Here is a 7320-nt window from a genome sequence, read left to right on the forward strand (position 1 = left end):
GGCAAGTTGGGTGACCTACTCGCTGAGTGGCCCCTGTTTTGTGATAATTATAAATATCGAACCTTTATCCGAATTGGGGAGACTTTCGGGCTTTTGGGGAGCTAAACCTGCGATTGAAGAACCCTTTGGAGAACTGAGAAACCTTAACCTTCGATCTTTTGAAGAATCAAGGTGTAACACCATAAAAATTAAAACAATTTTACGCATTTTCAAACACATTTTTTACAAACTCATTCATTCATAAAATGTCATAGTATCATGTCTTTTTTTTCACAAAATATCTCCCAAGATCAAAATACATAAAATCCCATGTGTGTGTACGAATCAAGCCGGCGCCTTCCCACGGTCATCACTGCTACCTGAAACACATAACACATAACAGTATAAGTATAAGCTTAGTGAGTTCCCCAAAATACCACTCTAACACATAATAGCCACTCGAGGCTGTAACTCTGTCGACCCTCTGGTTAATGTGTCTCAGTGGGGCCCTCCAGCTCCAACTCTCGGTGGGGCCTCTGGCCCTAACTCTAGGGACCCAAAAGTCCCAACTCTATGACTCTGAATCATGCATATCACATTTCACAATAAATCACAACACATAAATAACATGCAAATACACTGGCATATAACTCTATAGTACTCTATCACATAACTCTGTTACCACACTAGGTAAAGTATAGTGAGAAGACTCACCTCTGGTATCTCGGTAAATCTCTGACTCAGTAAACGCTGGCCTAGCCTCCGCCTAATCATATGAAATAAATACTCTATTTAATATAACTCTCAAAGGCTAGACTATGTCCTCTTATGACACTCTCAAAAGGGTAAAAAGACCATTTTACCCCTCTCATAACTCAAAAGGCCCCACAATAGACCATACCCTAAAAGTCAACCAAAAGTCAACTTTCCGGGTTACGCTGTGCGTACCAGATGTGTACGCTGAGCGTACCCGGCTGCATCTCAGAATCGAGGAACGCCACCCAGTACGCGGCGTGTATTGGGATTACGCCCGGCGTACTCCCCAGCTTCAGCCCCTTAGTTCTTGAGTTCTTAAACACTTAAGACCCACGTCCAAATTCTAGATCTGACCACATCTAAGCCTCTTAATCCATAATGTTGATGACTTTAAGCCTTTGCATGGCTGAACAAGCCACCAACTCCCATAATGTTCCATCCTTTAACTCTAGAAGGCTTATTACACAAGCATGACCTCAAACTAACATCCAAGATGGAAACTTTATGGTTCTAAATCAATAATACCACTGAAAAGGGACAGATCTCGGACCATGGAGCACTTTACACTCATAAAGTCTCCACCTTTGGGGTTTTTAGCTCTAGAAATGGCACATGCAACAACAACCAAAAGAAGAGGAAAGTTTTGAACTTTATACCTCCAAGTGTAGCCCTTTCCTCTGTAGATCTCAGATCCAAAATGGCACCTCAAGCTTTAGCTTCCAAGAGCTCCTTTCCTTCTTCTTCACTAAGTCACCAAAGCACAATTAGCTCCAACAACACTCTCACACACTAAGAACGATGGGAGGCTCTCTCTTAGGGTTTCACTCACTGATATGGAGGCTGAGAAATGAGCCTTAGCACCCTTTTAATAGTGCACAAGACGGATCAGGGTTTTTGCACCTAGTCCGGGTACGCCCGGAGTAACTCTGGGTACGCCCAGCGTACCTTGGCGACTCCGCGTCCAAATTAAGTGCATGAGTACGTGCAGCGTACCCCTCTGGTACGCCCAACGTACTCACTTGCTATATTCCCTCCACTCAAGGACTAATCATGACCAATCGACAAAGTATAAGGGTGAAAGAAATGCACCTGAATCTCGGGGTGTTACAATTCTCCCCCACTAGAACCAGACTTCGCCCCCGAAGTCTCATTCCTCGAACAACTCTGGATGCTGCCCTCACATCTCCGACTCTGACTCACAAGTCATCTCGGACCCCTTCCGATGTTGCCACTGAACCTAAACCAAAGGTACTTCCTTGTTCCTCAAAACCTTGATCTTCCGATCCCTGATTGCCACCGGTCTCTCAGCATAATTCAGGCTCACATCCACCTGAATATCCTCCAATGGTACCAGTGCCGACTCATCGGCTATACACTTTCGCAACTGCGACACGTGGAAGGTGTCATGAATCTGCCCCAACTCCTCAGGTAGCTCCAAATGATATGCTACCCTGCTTACCCTCACGATCACCCGAAAAGGACCGATATATCGGGGCCCCAACTTGCCCCTCTTCCTGAATCGGATCACTCCTTTCCAAGGAGAGACCTTTAGGAGCCCAAAGTCGCCGACCTGGAACTCAAGATCGGACCGACGCCTGTCCGCATAACTCTTCTGACGACTCTGAGCGGTCAATAACCTCTGCCTGACCTGTTGTATCTACTCAGTCGTCTGAAGCACGATCTCGGTACTACCCATAACACGCTGCCCGACCTCTCCCCAGCAAATGGGGGTCCGGCACCTTTTCCCATACAACAACTCAAAGGGTGGCATACCAATGCTCGAATGATGGCTGTTGTTATAGGAAAACTCTGCCAAGGGCAAATACGTGTCCTAACTCCCGACGAAATCCAACACACATGCCTGGAGCATATCCTCGAGCGTCTGAATCGTCTGCTCGCTCTGTCCGTCAGTGTGGGGGTGGTATGCGGTACTAAAATGCAGCCTAGTACCCAATTCCTCATGAAATTTCTTCCAGAATCTGGAAGTGAAACGCACATCTCGGTCTGAGACAATCGAGATCGGCACTCCATGCCGTGATACCACTTCTCTCACGTACATCTTTACCAACGTCTTTGCGGAAGAGCTCTCACTGATAGCAAGGAAGTGGGCACTCTTTGTCAACCTGTCCACAATCACCCAGATTGCATCGACTCCCCTAGCAGTCCTTGGCAATTTGGTGATAAAATCCATGGTAATTTGTTCCCACTTCCACTCGGGAACCTCCAACGGCTGCAACTTACCATGCGGTCTCTAGTGCTCGGCCTTAACCCTACGACAGGTTAAGCACCTCTCAACAAACCACGCGACATCCCTCTTCATACAGGGCCACCAATATTCCCCTTTCAGGTCTAAATACATCTTAGTGGCCCCAGGATGGATCGAAAACTTTGATCGATGAGCCTCTTCCATCAATATGGTACGCGTCCCGCCCACAAACGGTACCCAGATACGACTCTGAAATGTCATAAGCCCCCGACTATCGGTAACGAACTCCGATACCAACCCAACAACTCGCTCTCTCTTCTGGTTTTCTGATCTCACGGCCTCAGACTAGGCCCCACGAATGGTGTCCAACACCGGAGTCATCACTGTCAATCTCAAACAAACATCTCGCATCGGGGCGCTCTCCGCCCTTCGGCTCAGTGCATCGGCTACCACATTAGCCTTACCCGGGTGGTACAGGATCTCGCTATCGTAATCCTTTACCACATCCAACCATCTCCTCTGGCGCATATTCAGGTTGGGTTGATCCATCAAGTACTTCAAGCTCTTGTGGTCCGTGTATATGGTACACCGCACCCCATACAGATAGTGACGCCAGATCTTGAGGGCGAACACCACTGCCCCCAACTCTAGATCGTGGGTGGGATACCTCGTCTCATGAGGCTTCAGCTGCCTCGATGCATATGCTATCACATGCCTCTCTGCATTAGCACCGCTCCCAACCCCGATATCAACGCGTCACAATACTGTAGATGTAAAATTGTAAAAAGTCGAAAATAGTGTATTGTATAGTTTCGCATTTTATGTTATTTTACTAAGTCATTTGTTATGCGAAGTTAAAATGTCTAGACTTGGTATATTTTTTGTTCACTCATGTTTCCTATAAATAGGGACTGAGGTTAGAAGTAGAAGAAAGACTTTTCGCATCAGATATCTGTTCTCTGCTTATTTTGTAATCAGTCTTTATCAATATGAGATCTGATTAATATTTACTCTTTGTGTTCTTAATCTTCAATCACTCAAATCTAAATTTTCTTTTCTCAAATCTCGATAACAATTCTCATCAATTGGTATCAGATCAGGATTCAAACTGCTTAGATCTGATTTTCGTATAAGAATCATTTGCTTTTTGAGTTGCAATATTACTCAAAATTTTCCGCGCATTTTGGTTTTGAAAATCACTTTTGATCTTCAGATTTGAATTGATTCTGTATTTGAATTGTTAAGTCGAGTAATCGATTAGTGATTTGTGATCAATTCATTTGATCAAATTCTCAAATTCATCAAGTTTTCAAGTTTTCGGATATTTTCTGTGATCATCAATGGCGAACTTCAACATGAATACAATGACTTCTTTCTCTCACTTGCTTGGTTCCTCAACCGAATTTCCGATGTTAATTCCAGAATACTATGATCAGTGGGCTGATAGAATGGAAGATTACTTAAATGGAATTGATGAAGAACTTTGGAATTGTATCGATGGAACAGTACAAGCTCCTGCTAATGTTCAACCAATTGGACCATCCACTGCATCTACTGATGTTGATGATCAACTAAAACGACTGAAGAATAATGAAAAAAAGTGCATGAGGGAACTAAGAGGTGCCCTACCTCCTGTGGTTTACAATTACATTCGTAGTTGTAAAACAGCCAAGGATATCTGGAACACTCTAAAAGAAAAGTATCAAGGTAGCAAAAAGACGAAGATCAACTTTGTGAAGCAATGTCTAGTTGAGCTGAAGGAATTCAGACAAAAGGATGCAGAAACTCTTGAAAATTACTATGATCGTCTGAATGAGCTTATGTTTCGCTGCAATAGGTATGGCATCACTAGATCTCTCATGGAATTCAATTTAACTTTCATTATGGGTCTTCGCAAGGAATGGCAAAGTGTGAGCATGATGATTAAGAATCAACAAAGTTTTGATACAACTAAATTGAATGATCTCTACAATAAATTGAAAGCACATGAATGTGAGGTCTCAGAAATGTATGAAGAGTCAAAATAAGTAATTGGTGGTCCTTTGGCTCTTGTTTCAAAGGTATCAGAAACTGATGAAAAAGATGGTTCAGATGAAGAAGGATTTTTGATGAACTCCGATGATGAAGCTGTAGCATTCTATTCAAACAACAGAGTTAAGAAGTTTTTCAAAAAGCCGTTTAATCCAAAAGGAAAGACTCGTGATGTGAAGAATGCTGTCACTAGAACTGGAGGGGAGGAGAGGAAGAAAATGGAGAAAACAGATGAGTAACAGAAAGATACGAATGAAGAGAAAAAGTTGAAAGGTGATTCAGGAATTTACTGTCACTATTGCAATGGTGCGAATCATTTCGCAGCAGATTGCATGTTGCGAAAGAAAGAAGAGAAGAAGGAAAAAGTTAAAGATGAAGCTTACTACTCTGAAAAGATTGAAGAATTACGTGCTAAGACCAAAGGAGTGTCTTTAGTTGCTAAGGGAGAATCTGCTGATGAAGAAAGTGGAACATATCAGATCTGGTCTTCAGGATCTGATGACGAGGAAATGAGGCATCCCACACATGGGGCAATGTTCGCAAGTTTTGAGGATTGCGAAGAGAACATTTCAGGGAGATGTTTTGTATCTAAATCCACTGACAAATCACCCATGACAACCAAGGTACGTGCAATTCTTGAATCTTTTAATATTCCTTTGTCTGCCTATGATGCTGAAACTGTTTCATTTGATGATACTGTGGCTTATTTTGATTCTGTTATTGTGTCTGCTAGTAATGAAGCTAAAAAATTAAATTTGCAACTAAGTGAGACACGAAGAGATTTAGAAATAAAGAAGAGCAGAGTAGAAAACTGGAAATGCAAGTCAAAAATATAGATTGTGATAGGAATAATCTTACAAATGATGTTAGGTTATTGCTAGCACAAAGAAACATATATTGTAATTCTGCAAAAAGATTGTATGCAAAATTAACTGCTTTACATCATTCTTCTGATATTAGCAAAGAACAACATAGGAAACTTTTACCTTTTCTTGAGTATGAACGTGAAAAAGTTGATGTTGTTTCTTATGATTGCGAAAGTACAATTGCTCAATTTGACAAAATACCTGATGATAGATATCCATATGGTATTGTCAAAATTGATGAATTTCTGAATGCTGATGAATTGGTTAACATTGTCAATGAAAGTTTGACAAAGAGTGAACAAGTGAAAATCATAAAGAAAACCAAAAATTCAATTCTTGCCTCACAATTCAATTTTGCTGATATTGATGAAAATTCAGATAATGTGAGTGAAATCAGTGAGATAGAAGAGGAAGAAGAGGTTGATTGTTCTCAATTGTTAATCATTAATATCACATCTAAGATCAAAGGTAAAGAAATAATAGTTGATTCAATAGTAGAGGATGAAATTCATAAACCTTCAACTTCGCAACATTGTAAGTTTGATAATGTGGAAGTTGAAAGCTGGAAAACTGATGACACTGATGAGAACAAAGAAGAAAAGAAAGTTTCAAATGAAACACCTCAAAGAATTGTGGTTGATCAAGTGTTTGAAAATACAAAAGAATTTGACAAAATTTTAAATGAAAAAGGCGCACATTATTTGGAAACCAACACAGTGGTATATCCAAATTTTGTATGTACTGATAAAACCATTTTTCCAAATCAAGTTTTTGTCACTACTGGAAATGCTGAGAAAGTTCATCTTGAATTAAACAAAATGATTGAACAAGATAATCAAAAGTCCACGACAGAAGGTTTTTTCGCAAACCAAAACATAGAAGAAAACAATTTAACTCAAAATCCTTATGTGTTTCAAAAACAAAAATCATTACAAAAATGGGTGGTTAAAGGTGAAAAATCAAACAAAATTTTTGAAAAAGTTGAAAACTCAAAGGTTGAAGTGAAACTAAATTCACATGAATTCAAATTGATGGTTGGAAATTATTCAACAGAAAACAATGTTTCAAAAAGAAAAGCAAGAAAAACAATATTCTGGCAAGTTCATAAAAAACCAAGAGATGAAAAAGAACAAATTTCAAAAACATCATCACAATTTCAAAACAAAATTACACAAATAAACTCAAGTTTTCATCAACAAATAAACTCTGTTGACAAAGTTCCATATATTCGCAAGTATGACAACAATCGAAAATTTGAGAATTCGCAAAAATTTGTAAATAATCAAAAGTTTCAAAATGTTGGCAAATTCACGAATACTACATCAAGTTTGAAAAATTCAACTCAAGCCAAAGTGAAATTTTCACCAAAACAACCAAATTTTCCAAATCCTTCAGTCTCAAAACCAACCAAAGTTTCATATACAAAAGGAAAATCTGATGTAAGTACGATCAATCATTGGTTTGAAGGGAAAGGAAGAAAAT

The sequence above is a fragment of the Lactuca serriola genome, chromosome 1 (assembly GCF_051521515.1).
Source record: "Lactuca serriola cultivar US96UC23 chromosome 1, Lser_US96UC23_V15, whole genome shotgun sequence".
In the NCBI taxonomy this organism is placed as follows: domain Eukaryota; kingdom Viridiplantae; phylum Streptophyta; class Magnoliopsida; order Asterales; family Asteraceae; genus Lactuca; species Lactuca serriola.